The 19,384-nt window shown below is 38.7% G+C and overlaps 1 long non-coding RNA gene across 3 annotated transcripts in view; it reads right to left on the bottom strand.

Annotated features, from left to right (window-relative positions):
- Window positions 1–347: 347 nt before the first annotated feature.
- LOC108592755 (uncharacterized) overlaps window positions 348–19,384 on the bottom strand; it is a 378,034-nt gene continuing 358,997 nt past the window's right edge. For 2 of the 3 annotated variants that reach the window (XR_013520538.1, XR_013520536.1), the window contains 2 exons: window positions 1,600–2,446; window positions 348–604 (listed from right to left, as the gene is read on the bottom strand). This is a non-coding gene — a long non-coding RNA (uncharacterized LOC108592755). The remainder of the gene's footprint in view (window positions 605–1,599; window positions 2,447–19,384) is intronic. The other variant, XR_013520537.1, reaches the window with a different exon arrangement.

Here is a 19,384-nt window from a genome sequence, read left to right on the forward strand (position 1 = left end):
AATATATGAAAAATATTTTGATTATTATCAATAGAGGCAATACACCTCCTCTGATATATTGAACAAAAGAGTCAATGGAGATAATCTAATATGACTTCGTTTCACAGATAAATGAGGATTAAGTAATTTGCTAAAGATACATAATTAGTTGGGGGCAGAATTGAAACTAAAATGCAGTTCTCTTGGCTCTGCGGCATTATGCTGACTTTATCTTCACCAAACATCTTGAGAGTATAAAAATGGTGCTAAATAACAATAGTTGTATTTCACGTATCTGTGCTTAAAAATCGTTAGGTTTTGGAAGGGAATAATATAATCATTCTTAGGTTATGATTATGAGACTGCAATTCAATTAAGATTTTTTATTCAATGAACTTGTAGGAAAGGACTGGTATTTTTTAGTTGTCTTTGCTTCAGATCCCAGTTTTGTAGAAAGGAAAGGTTTGGGAGCTTGTGGCTTAAAAAAAATCTTCTGTATTTCCAAATCATCTTCAGGACACAATTTAGATGTTCTAGGTATTTATGGCTCTTTTGACCATCTTATTATCATAAAAAAGTATAAGTCTTTCTGCTCCCCAAAGGTAAATTATCCTTTATTTTTTAACTAAAAAAAAAGAGAAAGAAAAAAAATCAGTTTTAAAAAGAAAAATACCAAAGACCAATAAAAATTACTTTATCTGGATTTTAAATTGTATAATATGTGACCATAATATTCAATATAAGGATTATTTGAGTCATAGATGACATAATAAAATTTACCATTTTTTCCTTGCTTTCTTCAGTTAATACTTAATCAATCAACACATACATACTTATTGAGCACTTACAATAAACTCGGCAGCTTCTACCCTTCTTTATTTTCCAGAGAAGTAAAATAAATTCGTTTCGTTAAAATCTGAACTCTCACTCTCATATATTTACAGAAGACATTTAAAGTGTAAGTTCAAGAAGCACTCAGCAGTTGCTTTTTATAAACTTGAAAAGCTGTGCTTATCCAAACTCTCATCTCTCCATTAATACCGATTCAAATAGCATTATGTTAATACATAACAATAGTTAAGATATAATTGATAAAGTAGAAAATGACCAGGCATTTAATTGACTCCTTAATTCTTAAGTTTCATGCTATGTAATGTAGAGCATGTATACCCCAAATATGTTCAAACTTCATAATTCAATTAACAGTAAATATGATTCACATCAAAACGGTGTCACAGCTGAGTGGAATTTTGGTGCTCTAATTTCTGAACATAGAGCAAGAAATATTGACCCTACTGCAAAGAATAAATATCAATAAAACAGCAGGTCTCTAATAAACATATAATTACCAGAAGGATCTGCCTATTTACACATCAGGACTACTGTCTTCACGTATCTTATCCTGTTACATAATTATCAAATAAAACAGTAATTCCAGAAAAAGTAATAGCAATCACACAGAGTATGGCATGGTAAAACATTTTCATCTTAGTGGGAAGACATTCGTATATAATACGCAACAAAAGAATCACTCTGAATCTTTAAACAGTGAACTAATACCAAACTGGCGTCTGTAAAACCAATCAGCTATCAAGAGGGCATTGCTATAGTGATGCTTACCTGTTTTTGACTGCAGTGAAATAACCACAAAACTGTCTGTTTTAAGACATAATGCCTTTTCATCTTTAACTTTTAGTTGAGGGGTTGGGGGATTTCCTTTTGTAAAATCAGAATTCCTTAAACGAGAGCATTTGGCCCTGTGACAGGAGCTTCTTCTGCTTTTTAGGCAACTATCTCAGTATTCTTTTTCTTCCAGTGCTGTGATGGGAACAGTAAGAACAGTTTCTTGCTGAGCTGTGCAGCTCCTACAGATGAGGACAGCAGGAGAGCAGGCAGATAGCCAAGGCAGAGAGGGAGAGGAGCAGAGATCACAGCCAAGGCTGCAGAAGGAGATCTGCTACACACCGGCAGAAAAAGAAAAAGGTCTGCTCTGAACCCTAAGGTGCTCCTTAAAGCCTGCTGGTTTGAGGATTCACCCTCAATTGACCTGGAACTGAGAAAAAAGATGAGAAAGAGAATTATTGAGATGCTTGGTTTCTGAGTCACCACTTTGCATCATAATAGGTTTGATAAAGTCTCATTGATAGAAATAGTAGGCAGGTGTAGGGAGCGCCTTGGATTGATTGATAGGCCTTTTACTTGCTGTCATTCAGAAGACTCTTTAAGTTCCCTTATGGGATGAGATTTCAGTCAGTTTCACTCCAAGCCATTTTCTTTTAAAAACTCTTTATTGTCCTTTAGGATTAGTGCCACTGTCCTTCAGTCTGAGCAAGATGGAGCATTTCAGTGTCACTCACCAGTCAGTCAAATTGTGACAAAAGGCAGCCCCTTCCTGTCGGGATCTTGGGGAGGAGCCGAGGGGCCCTCTCAGCAGGGGCTCTCTTTGTAGCACTTAATGCTGTTGGCCCTGAAAAGAAAGAGTGGGAAGGAACAGGAAATTGGACTTAAGTCACCTTCAAATCAGTAGAATTCAATCCTAGCTGATGTTTGTTTATAAAATGGCTTTCTAAGTAATTCACACCCTGTTTCCCATTTAACCTCTTGGACACGTGGTGTTTGGCCTACCAAGGCGTTTTTTTTGGAGTTGTTCATAAAAGTGGAGTCTGACACCAACAGAAAAGAATTCGGGGTCAGACTTACTATTTTAAACTTAGGCCTTTGGGATTTATAAAAGATGTTTCCGATATGCTAAAACAGTTGGAAGAGACTTTGAGAACTATGGTGTAAGTGAGAGGCTCCCTAATTTGTATTACAGGTGAGGAAAACCAGGCCTGGGAAGTTGGCTGACTTTCTCTTGCACCTTCAGAACTCAAGTGATAACATCTTGCAGTCTCTATGGCACAGAACTACTGAAGGGGAAATCAAACTCTTCAAGCTCCCCAGACTACTTCCAAGTTGAACTTGCTCTTGAGGAGGGGACCCTGTCTCTTCCAGTCCCAGCTGAGGGTGTTTCAATCTTTGACAGATAAAAAGAGACATTCAAGGTCATTAGCCCAATTTTCCTCTAGGGTGGAGCTGAGATTGGCAGCTGAGTTATTCTGATGACCCAGAAATTACATGTACTCATTTCTTTCTTTTTAGATAAAAGTATTTCTATTCTATTTTTTCTATGGCTCTTTCTTAAGAGAAGAGGGGGGAAAAGTCCCACATCTTAGCTGGCAGATTCTTTTCTATGCAGTCTTTTATAATCCATCTTGATTCTCAACCCATTCCTTACCCCTGCTCTTTTTTTTTCTGTACTTTGTGTCTTTTAATCACCTAAAGGATCTGACTCAGTGTCCTTCCCTCTGAATCACAGGCTGCTCTTCCTTCATCTATGTCTCCCAGGAGGAGAGGGAGGGCTAAAAATCTTTTCTCCTATGTTGACTTCTGTTCCAACAATACAGCTTTCTTCTCTCCCAGATCTCTTTTGGAATGTGATTCATTTCCAAGATTGATTTTAAAAAATATTTTTTATGTAACAACAGAAAAATCTGATGAGTCATCTCATTATTAAAACAGTCAAGAAACTGTCTCATATATATGTGTACACAAATATTAAAAAATATGTGTATAAGACCAGGCATGGTGGCTCATTCCTATAATCCCAGAACTTTGAGAGGTTAAGGGAGGTAGATTACTTGAGTCTAGGAGTTCAAGACTAGCTTGGGCAACATGGTGAGATAGATAGAGGAGATATTTGCTAATGAAATAGTCATATGTACAATTACAACCTGAACAAATACTAATCTAGACTTAAAGAAATGGGGTAATAGCATGAGGAAGAGTACCTTGAAGAAATAGGAGTGGAGGTATAATCTCAAGATGGTAAAGAGTTAACGAGGTAATGGGATAGTGACTAGCTGTCCAGAAAGAGGAAATAGTGTGTGCAATGGCCCTTTGGTGAGAGGAAGCATGCCACCTGCAACCAAGAAAGCTGGGACACATAGAGGAAGAGATGGTACAAGTGAAGCCTGAGAGTTAAACAACAACCGTGCATATTAGTGAAATCACTGTGGTGTGTGGGATGAATGGAGAAGGGCAAGACTAGAATGGAACTAGGTTAGACACAGTAGACACTGAGCAGAGGTAAGGGATGCGTAAGAGGCAAAATTGCATGTATTTGGTGGCTGGGGTAAAGGAACAAAATATGGTTTTAGGTTTAAGTATTAAGATGCTTGGAAGATGCTGAAGTATAGAGTACATGTGAGAAAGACAATTTAGAAGGTGACAATAATCAGTTCAGTTCTGTAAATGTGTGAGAAATGGTTAACAGGCTTTATGGTAATGACTCAACATCTGGAGAGACTGTGCATGTTATAAATATACATTGGGGAATTTTAACATGTAAGTGGTGTTTGAAAGATTGAGGAATGAGTGAAATTTTCTAGTGAGAGTATGTCCAATACTAATAGTAGTAAGCCAAGGGCATAATCCTGTTGAATACCAACATTTAAGGAGCAGGAAGAGAAATGAACATATGAGGAGACAGGAACACTCTGATTTGTAAGAGGAGAACTGGTTAAGGAGGGTGGTGATGAAAGTCGTTGGGGGGGTGAGACAACCACAGTGTTAAATGCAGCAGAGCTGTCCTTCTAGACCAGGGAATTAGGGAACTGGCATTCAGGAGATCGGTAGTATCCACATTGAAAGAAGTTGAGTGATGAAGGCACAAGAAGTCAAATCACACTAGACTAGGAAGCGAATGGGAGCTGAGAGGTAGAGAAGACTGGAGACATGAACAATCAGAGGGTGTGTGATGCAGGATCAAGGGAGGAGTTGATGATGATAGGAGTTTTGTATGTACATGTTAAGAAGGGGCCAGTGGAAATAAAAAGGTTGAAGCTATAGGAGGGAGGGGTGATAACAAGAACCTAAAGGAACCCTGCCGGGCTGATTTCAAGTAGGACTGAGGACGTCTATTCTTTGGGGGCAGAGGAAAGTAGTTAGACGCACATAGATTATACATAGTTTCCTTATCCCTTTTCACTAGGGGTTTCTTCCATTAGGCAGGGTTGTCTGCAAGGGAAGACATGTAGATTTAATAATATACTATAATAAAACTATAATACAAGATTAGAGGGAAGAATGAATGGCAATGTGGTATCATTAAAAGAATGTAGTTGTGTGGTATACATAGTTCACATCTAACATCCACTATTTGTATCATTGTAACTATAAAAACACATGCGCACACACACATATTTTTAACTTTGTAGAGCCTTTGCATCCTGTGTTACTATCCCATGGGATAATGATGCCTGCCTAGCAATTTAGTATCTTGGGTTAATCAAGATAGCATATATGTTCATTACCTCAGACAATATCCAGTCAGGAAAACAGAAACCATTATTAATATTTCAAACACAAATAAAATAGGAAATTGGTTACACAGGTGATAAGATAATTGAGAAGTTCAACGGGATAATGAGGCAACCTAGAGATTAGATGTAGGTGCTAGGCATCACCATCCATATTTCTGGAAAAGCAAAAGGAGTAAGTGGCTTTACTGAAGCTTACACTCAAGGGTAACATGAAGAAAAGGTGGAACTAGGCAAGGTCTGCTCATCAGTAGCTGGGTCTCTGACAGAGAGAGGATGGCTCATGAAACTAGGAGCCACAGAGGAGACTCAGGAAGGCCAAGGAAAGGAGACTTGCCTTCTCACAATGACTCACATTGGCAAAACCTACAGGAAAGCCAGAGGAAAATGTCTTGGAAATGTAGCCCCACATGAAACAACACAGCAGAATAAAGGCAGAGAAAGGATCAGAGCAAAATAGGCAAAGGGCAAATCACAGGCATGTGAATTGATCTAACAACATGTCTGGCACAGAGTAAACACTTAATAAATATGACATTCCTCAGTTACATCAATCTGTTTTAATGAATGCAGATGACACCAGTTAGTTGAAAGGCTAGGTAAAATGAAAAGTCAAAGATTTATGTTAGAGTAGCTGTTCTTAACAATTGGATTGACCCTTGGTCCTGCTTATACAACACAGCTAAGTCAGCCTCTGGTTATTGAAATATTTGCAAGATTTACTCCATCACAGAGCGGCAAATATATTGTTGAGAAACTTTCTAAGAACTTTAGAAATATTTTAATCAGCTTCTAAATTTCACAAAAACCACTGGCACTGCCCATGTTTTGTGGCTAGGAAATGGAAGCCTTGTATTCCACTCTTTGGCTCCAGTACCTCATAGCTACAAATATAATATCACTACCAGCGCAACAGGATGTACTGCTCAGAGGATCTTGTCTTTGAAGTGAAATGAAACCCTAAAGCTTTCATTTGCCTAATGAAAACCTCAGCCAGAAACTTTCCTCATTTCTGATCACATATGGAGTCTTCTAAGCTCACTTTGGCTTGGGACACCAGATGCTGGCCCTGCACGTGGCATTCTCATCCAAATTTGGAGCAGGTGCTAATTATCGGAACAGGAAACAGATACTCAATCCAAAGAAAATTCCTCCTTTGGTTATATAAGGAGGGCAGTTCGGTGCTAAATTGTAAAGGATCCCTATTAGCTTACTGCCCACATTTTCAGTGCATACACATTTTTGTTCTCTTCTTGGCCTATGACTTCTTGGGAACTTGGGCATAAACATTCAGATCTCACATAAAAAAGCCTTTATATAAATATGAACGTGATTTTCCCTAAATCTAAAGGTGGTTTTCATTAAAAAGCAACATTAGACCTACCTTAATAGCCAGTATAGTATTAAAAAAATACTCCAAATAGATCTGAGAAAATGGGTACCAACACAGATGTTTCTGTGTGGGAGCCTCTGCCCTTCCTCCCTTTTCCAAATATACAGCACTGAGTGGTGGCTGTCAGGGTCAGGAGAGGAGGAAGTTCTCAGATGCCAGTGCAAAGCAATAATCTTCAAGTGGATGCCATGCCAACAGGGATATGGTGTTAGTTACAAGGAAGTCAGGAGGCCAAGACTGAGAGTCAAGGAAAGTTAAAAACAAAATCAGTAAGAGGGGAAGGGTCATAGAGGGAAGCAAAGATGAGAGTCAGAAGGAAAACATCTGTAGACATTGCAAGAGCTAACAGGGAAGGGAGGGGAGTGGAAAGAACACATTTTTTTCTTCGCTTTCTCTTACACATGGCGCGATTTTGATATCCTCCTTTTTTTTTCTTTCTACAATATTCACAACTCCAGACTACTAATGTGTGGAGATGAGTTCCTCTTTCTAAATTGAAGGTCACTAAACAAATGTGGTAACATTCGCCTACTCCTTCAGTGCTGTGACCTTGCTTCTTTTCCCAGACGCCCAGCCCCTGTCAAAAAGTTCAGCTGGTGTTTGGACCTCACGTGCATGGAATATTAGGGAACACACTCTAGCCCACATCTTGCTGCATTACCCTGAGATGATGTTATTTTCGATTATTTCACTCAATAGCAGTTGTGTTTCATTGCTTCTGAATGTTTTTGGAGAATGAATCCAAGAAATGTTTTGTTGTGTTTTTTTAAAAAATCCTTTTCAGTCCTTATAAGCAGAGAAATGAGCTAATTATACTCTTCATTTCATAGCACATTGTAAACGTATCATTTTTTTCCCTGTGATCTATTAGTTATTCTATTTTTCCCCTATCACCTGTTTCCACTTTTATCCAACTCCCTTCTCACAGTTACCCACACTAATGTGTCTGATATGGGTATTTCAACTTGAATGTATCTTTATGAAATACTGTCATTTGGGCATTAAAAAAAAACATAAATGGGCTTGGCGTGGTGGCTCACGCCTGTAATCCCAGCACTTTGAGAGGCCAAGGCGATGGATCACTTGAAGTCATCAGGAGTTCAAGACCAGCCTGACTAACATGGTGAAACCCTGTCTCTACTTAAAAATACAAAAATTAGCTGGGCATGGTGGCATATGCCTGTAATTCCAGCTACTCAGGAGGCTGAGACTGAAGCAGGAGAATTGCTTGAACTTGAGAGGCAGAAGTTGCAGTGAACCAAGATTATATATATAAATTTGCTTCTTTCCACCTGTCATCTTTTGCGATATATATATATATATATATATATGTGTGTGTGTGTGGGTGTGTGTACACACCCACACACACACATATAGTATTGTCCTGTAAACTTTATTCTGCTTTTTTTCATTCTATCCTATATTTGTAAATTCTGTGCATTTTGTTATATGTACATTTATGTATCTACAGAATTCATCTACTGCATTTTACTTATCCCTTTAACCGTTCTCGTACTGATAGATTTCAAGGATGTGTCAAACTTTCTTCCTCTGTAAAAATAGGCATGATGAACAATCTCACACATGTTCCCTTAGGGATCGATGTAAGAAATCCTCTGGGATACATCCCCAGGAGAAGAATGGATGAGATGCCGGCTATACTCACACATTATTCCCCTCACTAGTATCAAATGGTAAAGCAAATATTTTACAATTCTTTTAGCCATCTGGTTTCTATTTGACCTCCTAACTATTCAAAAATCTTAAATCAATGCTTCTTAGCTTCATCCCTCACTGTTTCAAAATTTCCTGTGTAAATTTGCTTCTTTCCACCTGTTATCTTTTGTAGAACCACATCATGACCTGCAGACATTTGGCTGCATCAAAAATCAGAGTGGGTTGACTATTAAAATAGCTAAGCTACCTTTATTAGAATTGATATGGATTGAGATATCACCATAAGAATTTTTAAAGTAATTACTTGATCTTTAAAAGCTTGAATTTGCTGCATTTCAAATCATACTATCTGTCCCTGGTGAGATGTAGTTCATGCTGAGGAATGTGGGTAAAGAATTCAAGTCCATTTCAAAATTATCCAATTCTGCATGAAACCCTGCAATGATTCTTGTATCATAATCTCTTAGGAAGATCAGACAATATCATTTCACTAGTAAAGGAACAAAAGCTATGAAATATGATTCTTTCACAGATAGTTTTGTTAAGACACTTTATAAAACTTCCACAACTCTTTCCCCTTGATAGTCAAAATGTTGGTAGAGTTTAATAGCAAGTATAAATCCTTATTTATAAATCCTTAGTAGAAAGGGCCTGAACAATAGCCTAATCTGGTTTTCCTTCACCTCACTGATTGCTCCTTCTAAGCATCTTTGCTGGCTTCACCTACTGGCCTCCTGGGACAGTCTCATTTTTTATATCCTCACCTTGAGTTGAACATGGTCTTCTTAGAGAGAGCTTCTCTACCCAACTGATATAAAGTAGTAATATAGCCCATCTCTTTTTCTTTCTCCCTCTTCTTACCTACTCCCAGCCATATAGAACATATTATGACACCCCAGTCCATAGAATACCGGTTTCCCAAAAGCAAGGCCCTCATCTGCCTTGTTGACCTCTGTATCTCCTGTATCTAGAACAAAATACTTACTGAGAGAATGGCCAACGGTAAGGGACCTTTAGTGTTCTATGCTCCAGGCAGGGCTTTCAAAATTCCATAGACCATAACTCCATCTTCTCACAGTACTCTCAAGAGAAGAATTCTTGAAAATGTCAATGTCACAGGAGCCATGCAACCACTTTGTTGTCATCTAGTCTTGTATCCAAATCTGAATGCAAAGTTTTACTTTCAAGACCTGAGGAGACTCTATTAAATCCTAGCCTAAATCTTAGAAAGTTTTCATATTCTGGCTGGCTTTATAGAATCTTCAGATGCCAGAAGAAAAATACAGAATCAATATTTAAGATGTAAGAGATAAAGAGGTAAAATGGCCAGGACTACCTCCTTATGCTGTAGCCTTACAAAACAGTGAGAGAGAACACGTCACATCCTTGGGTGACATTTCAGTGCACTCAGAACCCTCTCATGAATAACTGTGGCCATACAGTCCTGGAATCAGAACAATTCATTTGTTTTATATTCTTGTTAAAGAGGTATATATTAGTTTGTTTTTACACTTGCTATAAAGAACTACCCGAGACTGGGTAATTTGTGAAGAAAAGAGGTTTAATTGACTTAAGTTCTTCAGAATATACAATAAGCATGATTGGGGAGGCCTGAGGAAACTTACAGTCATGGCAGAAAGGCAAAGGGGAAGCAAGACCCTTATTCACATGGCAGAAGGGGAGACAAAGAGCAAAGGAGAAGTGCCACACACTTTTAAACCATCAGATCTCATGAGAACTCACTCACTCTCCTGAGAAAGGCAAGGGGGAAATCTGCCTCATGATCCAATCATCTCCCATTAAATCCCTCCCCCACCATTGGGAATTACAATTCAAAATGAGATTTGGGTGGGGACACGGAGCCAAACCATATCATTCCACTCCTGGACACTCTCAAATCTTATTTCCTTCTCTCATTTCAAAACACAAACATGCCTTCCCAACAGTCCTCCACAGTGTTATCTTATTCCAGCATTAACTCAAAACTCAAAGTGCAAAGTCTCATCTGAGACAAGTCCCTTCTGCTTATGAGCCTGTAAAAACAAAAAAAAAAATTAGTTATTTCCAATATACAATGGGAGTACAGACATTGGGTAAATGCTCCCATTCCAAAAGGGAGAAATTGGCCAAGACAAATGGGCCACAGGCCCCATGCAAGTCTGAAACTCAGCAGGGCAGCCATTAAATCTCAAAGCTTCCAAATAATCTCCACTGACTCCATGTCTCACATCCAGGACACACTCTAAAGGCCTTGAGCAGCTCTACCCCTGTGGCTTTGCAGGGTATAGCTCCCCACAGCTGCTTTCACAAGCTGGTGTTGAGTGCCTATGGCTTTTCCAGGTGCACACTGCAAGCTGTCAGTGGATCTACCATTCTGGAGGCTGGAAGATAGTGACTCTCTTCTCACAGCTCCACTAGGCAGTGCCCTAGTAGGGACTCTGAGTTGCTGCTTCAACCCCACCATTCCCCTCTGTACTACCCTAGTGGAAATTCTCCATGAGTGTTCCACCCCTGCAGCAGACTTCTGCCTGGATATCCAGGTATTTTCATACATCCACTGAAATCTAGGCAGCGGCTTCCAAGCCTCAACTCTTGCCTTCTATGCATCCACAAGCTGAACACCACACATACGCTACCAGAGCTTGGGGTTTGCACCCTCTGAAGTAATGGCCTGAGCTGTACTTTGTCCTCTTTTAGCCATGCTGGAGCTGGAGCAGCTGGTAAGCAGGGCTCCACATCTTGAGGCTGCATAGAGCAGCAGGGCCCTGGGCCTGGCCCACAAAACCATTTGGTCTTTCTAGGCCTCCTCTGTCATAAAAAGGGCTGCCATACAGGTCTCTGAAATACCTCTGAGGCATTTTCCCCATAGACTTGGCTATTATCATTCAGCTCCTCTTTTCTTATGCAAATGTCTGAAGCCAGCTTAAATTTCTGCCCAGAAAATGGGTTTTTCTTTTCTATCAAATGGTAAGCCTGCAAATTTTCCAAACGTTTATGCTCTACTTCCCTTTTCAAGTTCTAGATTCAGGTTATTTATTTGTTTATGCAAATAAGCATAGGTGTTTTAGAAGCAGCCAGGCCACATATTGAATTGCTTTGCTGCTTAGAGATTTCTTCTGCCAGATACTCTAAATCATCTCTTCATCTAAAAGTTCCACCGATCTCTAGAGCGGGGCATAATGCCTCCAGTCTCTTTGCTAAAGCATAGCAAGAGTGACCTACCTTTACTCTAGTTCCCAATAAGTTCATCATCTCCATCTGAGACTACGTCAGTGGTGACTTCACAGTCCATATCACTATCAGCATTTTGGTCACAAACATTCACTAGGTTTCTCTAGGAAGTTTCTAACTTTCCCTCATCTTCCTGTCTCTTTCTGAGTCCTCCAACCTGTTCCAACCTCTTCCCATTACCCAGATCCAAAGCTGCTTCCACATTTTCTGGCATCTTTATAACAATACTCCACTTCTCTGGTACCAAATTGTTTGTATTAGCTCATTCTCACATTGCTAGAAAAAACTGCATGAGACTGCCTAATTTGTGAAGAAAAGAAGTTTAATTGATGCACAGTTTCACAGGCTGTACAGGAAGCATGGTTTGGGAGGCCTCAAGAAACTTACAATTATGATAGAAGGGCAATGGAGAAGCAAGCATCTTCTTGACATGGTGTGGCAAGAGAAAGAGAGAATGAAGGGGGAAGTGCTGCATACTTTTAAACCATCAAGATCTTGTGAGAACCCACTCACTGTCATGAGAATGACAAAGGGGACATCTGCCTCCATGTTCCAGTCACCTCTCACCTGCACCCTCCAGCAACATTGATTACAATTCAGTATGAGATTTGTGTGGGGACACAGAGCCAAATCATATCAAGGTACAACCATATAAGTTTAGAGCAAGTGACAACATGGGCATCCTTCCCATATGCTTCCACTTAATGCCCCCACCTTCTACTGAATTCTGATCACTGCCTGTACCCCAACTGTCACTTTCAACTTTTGAGGAGGAAAGAGAGAGACATTTTTTAAAAGCACTCTGCAGTACGCAAAGCACTTTTGCCATAAAATTATCTCTTTTGCGTTTCACTAGAGTTTTAGCTTGTGAAATAGACAAGGTATATACTATTATCCCTATCTTAAGAGTTAAGAAACTCTTGGTTCCAAAATCAGAAAGTTTTGTCCATTGGACAAATGCAGTGAAGCTCTGTGTCCTCTCCTTTTGTCCAAATCATACCTCACATATAGCAAGTAGTTAGGACTGGGCTCTGCATAAGTAAGGATATTATATTTGATATATCAGTTTCTATGGCTGATTTTAGCAATTACTTCGGGTTTAGTTATTTTGACTGTCAAGAGACAGTTCTAAAAAGTCCAAAGGTACATTCGGTATCATTTCTATCACCTTTCTGCTTTATCACTGATGAGCGATAACCTAAAAGTTTCAGAAAAAAAACCTAAAAAGGGAATTCCACTTCTCAGCTGGAGAATAGAGGAGTATGTGTAGGAGTTTACAATCTATGCATGCATGGTTGACAATATTAGACTTTACATTTTCCTATATTCATGAAGAAAAGATGAAAGGTCATTAAGAAAACTAGTCTGCAATTTGCTCAGAAAAACCTCTGCTTCCTTAAAGTAACCAAAGCAACTCTCAATCTTCTGTGAGAAGGAATTCGGTACTTACAGTTCTGCAGATGAGATCCTTAAAACAAAGAAATCTGGTCTCCTTAGCGTGTATCCCGAATGGCTTTTACTTACATATGTGTTAAGTTGCTCACTTTTAATTGTAGTTTGTGTTTATACTGGTCTATGCCACATTTCTTGGCTCAGGCTGATGCTAAGGCAACAGGGAATGTGTTTTTTATCCCTGAAGGATATTACTGTGTGAGACACCCTATAAAAGTTAAATTTATTTAATACTTGCAGCAAGTCAAACTTTTATGATTAATATGGCTATTGACCACAGCCTTTTTATATACTATTTCTAGTCTGTGTTTGAAGATCTCAATAAATCACCTAGTTTCAGCGAATTTGGGGCCCTGCCTAAGAAATTTTGATCCAGTTTATTGAGACACACAACAATAGATTTGCCATAAATAATAATGTTTTATTCATGGCTTTCCCCACTTCACTTAATAAAACATAAAAACAAATGATGGAATAAACATGGAAGAATAATAGTAAAAACTGAGTAAATTCTTATTATCTTAGCTAAAATAGTAATACAGAGTTACCATATTTCAAATTGGCTTTTTGATGTGAATGTGTGTGTATGCATGTGTGTGTGTGTGTGGTGTATGGGGTTTGTTTTGTTTACGACACTCAACAGTTCAATCTCACTACATATAGATAGACCTCATGTATTGCTGTTCATCTATCTTTCATGTGCTGATCAATCTGCTTAATTTGTGATTTTGTTGAAAGCAGTTAGCAAGTAAATATTTGATGGGGCCCTCACTTAATGGTTCTATAATATTATAAACTACAGTCACCGACCTATCTTTAACCAAGGACGCTTCTCACTGTGTAGTTAGCATCCTTTTGGCTATACACAAAAATTAGAGAAGGACACAAATAAAATAGTCCATGGAGAGGAGAAGCAGATGCATGCAATCAACCTTTTTTTCCACTGTTCTATTTACTATTACAATGTGAGAAAACTACATATCGGAAAGAAGTGTCTTGAAGAGGTCAAGAGATTGAGACCATCCTGGTCAACATGGTGAAACCCCGTCTCTACTAAAAATACAAAAAAAATTAGCTGGGCATGGTGGCGCGTGCCTGTAATCCCAGCTACCCAGGAGAGTGAGGCAAGAGAATTGCCTGAACCCAGGGGGCGGAGGTTGCGGTGAGCCGAGATCGCGCCATTGCACTCCGGCCTGGGTAACAAGAACGAAACTCCGTCTCAAAAAAAAAGAAGTATCTTGGAAATAAAATCACAAATGATGTCTCTAGTCTAAAGAAAGGACGTGAAAGTTCTTTTCACCTGATTTGCATTGGTGCAAAAGATAAACACCATAGACTAGCTGAGAAGGAAAACTCAATGTCTAATAACTTTTCTTTAATATTGAGCTGAATTTCCTTAAATAAATGAATATCATATTTTATGGTACCTACCAGAAGGCTAATTTTACTGAACGTGGATGTGTGTAGCAAATATCAACTTGTGACTATCAGATTTCCTAACAGCAGCTTATCACCCATACTGTTTACCTGAAAAAGTATGATTGATATTTGGTATTAGCTACAAAGGAAAAGTCCTAGGGTTGTTCAGATTACTATTATTCAATGTGTGGCCTGGCTGGCCATCTCTTTCATGTCAGTCTCCCTTCCCTCTGCAAGTTCTCTACACATGCACACAGTGGGCACGCAGTATTCAATATGTACTGCTCTAAGAGTTTTACTTGGTTTTGGGGCACCATAGGACTCTGGGAAACTGATCCAAAGAAGATCTCTCATCTGAAGCAAGGGTAAGACTTACATTTGCACACAATATCTCTTGGTCACTTCGTACAATAAAAATATTTGGGAAGGAAAATAAAAAGCAACATCAACTCATTCAATCCTCCCACAGGTCTATGATGTAGAAAGGATAGATTGTTATTACCCCATTTCATAGGTGAAAAAAATGAGGCTAAAAGAATTCAAAGTCACCACATAGCCAATTTATTAGTTAAGCTTCCTGCAAGATAGAGGTCGCATACACACCCACTATGTAATTGTAAAAGGGGCTATTTACAAAGTTGTGGGCAAGATTTAGGAAAAATAACAAGGAAGTGGGAACTGTGCTGTATACTAAGGCTCACAACCATTTCTATCACTCAATCTGAAAGGGTGAGGAGGAGAGAATAATTTCTAAACCCTGCAAGTGGGCCATCTAATAGGCCATGTAGCTTTCAGTAAAAGGCCACAGCTAATTTATAGTTATCTGAACAGGAAGAAGGTCAAGTAACAAACACCCTGGTCCCACTTTCCTCTTGATCTTCAATATCTGCTGCCTTCTATTGACCAAAGTCAGAGGGAAATAAACGAGTCTAAAGATACAGCCTATCTACATCAGCTTCCTGAGGCACAGAGCACCTACTGGGGAGCAGAGCTGGAATTCAGCTCTTTCCTTTACTGTCTCAACACAAGTTCTAGTCTCTGTGGGCCAGTTACAATTTTCTATTTCCCTTAAGATGAGCAGACATATCCATCACATTTAGTTTCCTCCTTAAACAAAGGATGATCAGTTAATTTTCAGGCTACAAATGAAAATAGCAATGATTATGATTACTATTTCTGAAGACAATAAAAATAGCTTTGCTTCTAAACGGACAAAAACAATCGTTTCTTCCTTCTGATAGGAAATATATGGAAGAGACTGATTGCTTAGTGATTTATTTAGAAATTACTTACTGAGCACTTATTTTAGACCCAATGCTGCATTAGATCTTTCAGGAAATACAATGTATAAACCCAGCCCTTGAGAAGCTTAAAGTTAAAATGACATATATTATTGTCATGAAAGCTATAAAAGCAAATCTGTTTTCTATATGATTTGGATCTACAATAATTGTATCCGGGTATGTTAAGTGTTTGCTAAAATCAAGTGTTCTGTCAACTTGGGGAAAAATGGGAATTAAACAGTTTATTTGTTGCAGGCTTTTTTGGGGCCTTAATTATGTTAATATGCTTTGCAAATCTTCAAAAGTATGTAGTTTTTAAAAAAAAATTTCCAAGATCACTTTTCTCTCCATATGTGAAGTCTATGAAGACTAAGTTCTTCCACTCAAAAAAGTTTTTAATTTCTATGACCTCATGACCACTTATTATTCCAAATTGTGGGTAGAGCTCCTATTCACAGAAACTTCGGATATTTTAGCTTTAGGTTATATGCCCTCCAGGTTCTCTATCAGGTCACTTTGAACAAAATATAAAAGCTTAAATACGACAGGAGGAGAACTTTAACTACTTAAGGTAGATAATTATCCTTTTACTTATAGTCTATAAACCTAAAGTTTTATTTCTCAAATTTCTTAAAATAGCATATATCTGTATATAATTTTAAGAGTTCAGAGAATCATGTCACTTTTGTTACGTTCAACTTTCTTTATAAAAACTCAGTGACTAGCAGTAAACGAGTACAATTGTTCTATAGTCATGGACATACAACTGCACACAATGAATATACACACACGTACAGAAATTTTGGGACGTAGCCTGTTAATGCTTTTCACTAGAATATGGAATTCTTTTTTCTTTTCCTCTTTTCTTGACTTTCCTTTGGTTTTCCTCTGCAGCTCCCTGAAGCTGACATGGCTGTAGGCTAAGCAGCCCTGTGCATAGGGCTCTAACAGTACATCTACTGCCCCAAAAGTACAAACCCACATGGACAGCTTTAGTAAAAGCTAATGGAAAGAAGAGTCAGAATCTGTTACTGTGAGGCCTTAGCCATTCATTAACTGAGAGTAACTTTGCTAAGGCCTTTTGAAAAATCAATGCATGTGGGATGGTGTGAGGTGCTGAAATAAGACAGGACTTGAAGATAAAGACAGAGTGTAGTTTCAAATCTGCCCCAGATTAGTTGCACAGGTTTAGGAAAGTCACTTTACAAGGCTGAGCAGAGACAAGAGGGCATGCTGGGCAGCCCTTTCAAATCAGTCCTCTAGAAATCTCTGTTCCCATTTATTTAGAGGAAGAATTGCGTTCTGTTTAGGGATAACTGAAGAGAAAGAGAATCACGGTTGTGACTGCCCAGTTTGCAGATCTGCCAGTCTTCTTTGAAATAAGACTAGTCTCCATAGTGGAAAGATTAGAGGACCAGAGTACTTACCAACACCATTTGGTGGTCTTAATCATTTCCCTTCCCAGCTCCTAAACATTCCAGGCAATTTAGTGCTGAAATATTTCTTTTACATCCCTACCACAATTCAGAGAGAAGTTTTCATAGAATTTCTTAAATCTGTTAAGATTTTCAATAATATTTTAGCACCCACATAACATCTTAGCATCATTTATGGATTAATGCTTCCAGATAAGTGATTGGTTGGCTAGAATTTACTTATATTTTCCAATTAAGGCCAATTTTCTTATTTTCCAAATACAACAGTTGGATGAGATCAATGGTTTCTAAATCTGAAAATGAAAATCAGAATAATCTAAGGAGACTTCTTTTAAAAATACAGATTTTCTGCTTCCATTCTAGACAAACCAACTCAGAAGATTTCAGAAGTATATATATTCATAAATATCTACATATACACACATATATAAAATTCTCCCCTTAAATGCCACTTACGTTTAAGCTTTTATATTTTGTTCAACATGACTGATAGAGAACTTGGACAACACATAACCAAGTTAATTTGTGATGGCTTCTTAGCTCTAAAAACCAAGACCCAGAAGTGAATGACATCAAATAGACTAGATGCTGATTAAATGCATTATTATGTTCCACAAGGAGATTTTATTTCTCAACAGAAACATCATCACTGCTTTTTTTTTTGAGATGGAGTTTCGCTCTTGTTACCCAGGCTGGAGTGCAATGGCGCGATATCGGCTCACCGCAATCTCCGCCTCCTGGGTTCAGGCAATTCTCCTGCCTCAGCCTCCTGAGTAGCTGGGATTACTGGCACGCGCCACCATGCCCAGCTCATTTTTTGTATTTTTAGTAGAGATGGGGTTTTACCATGTTGACCAGGATGGTCTCGATTTGTTGACCTTGTGATCCACCTGCCTCGGCCTCCCAAAGTGCTGGGATTACAGGCTTGAGCCACCGAGCGCGGCCTCACTGCTTTAAAGAATGCCTAGCAGTCATCATTACCCTTCTTTTACACAGGAGGACTCAGAAAGCTAGAGAAGATAAGGGACTTGTGAAAGGTCATTAGCATTGGATGAGGATGCAGAGCTCCTAATTTCTAGTGCAATGATCTTTAAATGATAGCAATTCTTATCAGTGAAACGATACTGAAGAAGGGGGCTTTAAATGTCAGTATCAACTCATTAATGTTTTTCATTCCCTCAATTCTAAGCCAAGAGAAAGAAATGACTTCTTCTGGTATGCTGTGGTTTTCTTTAAATGAGCCCATTAAAATTGTCCTCTCCTCTTCTTCCTAACTAGTCTCTCTCTTGGTTCTCAGTTGATGAAATAACATGCGCTACTTAAGATTCATATTTCCTTTCTAACTATGCCTTGAAGGAGCAGGATTAACTTTCTCAGCTTCTTCCCCAGCAGTAAACTCTAATTGGCTGACAGCTTGCTCAGACAAACACACAGCCCCTGAGGGCTTTTATGGTAAAAGAAAAGAAAACATGGTCACAGATCCACCCTTTCCTGATGCATTTCTCCCACAAACTAAAAATAGAACTGTGTCAAGAAACTGAAACAAAGATGTTAGCTACTGGCCAATAAAATTTGAAGATGACTCAATATCATTTATTTTTATTGGAAAATGTTCTTTCTATAGTCCCATATAAGAATATATTTTCAACTTTGTAAATTAAATGCATGACCATGTATATAAATCCCCTGATGAATTACCCCAGCCAGAAACCAACAACTATCTCAAAACTGACCTCTCATATCCTGCTTATGGGTTTGCCTTTATCTCGCCAGTGTCTGCTAGAGACGTTGCTAATCCTCTTCCCAACTTCCACTGTATTCCACTTACACTGTGTAGCAACAATGGATTTTGATCAGGATTGACCCAATCCACTAATGCAGTCTCATGTGTGTGGATGTTGATTGATTCAGATAACTCTAGCTCGAACAACTGTGGCATGACTTCCCCTAGCATAGAAGAAGAGTATAGAGTGGTTCAATGAGCCTAAAGTCCAATACTTTGTCTAGGAACTGGGCACTGAGAATTGCTATCTTTCTGGATAGTGTGGGCTTCAGAATCCTAAACTGCTATAGCCATTTTACTATCACAAGTAAAGCCATCCTACCGATGAAGCTAGCAGAATGGAAAGGGCAGAATCAAAAAATTATATGGAC

This window comes from Callithrix jacchus, chromosome 7 (genome assembly GCF_049354715.1).
Source record: "Callithrix jacchus isolate 240 chromosome 7, calJac240_pri, whole genome shotgun sequence".
Lineage (NCBI taxonomy): Eukaryota > Metazoa > Chordata > Mammalia > Primates > Cebidae > Callithrix > Callithrix jacchus.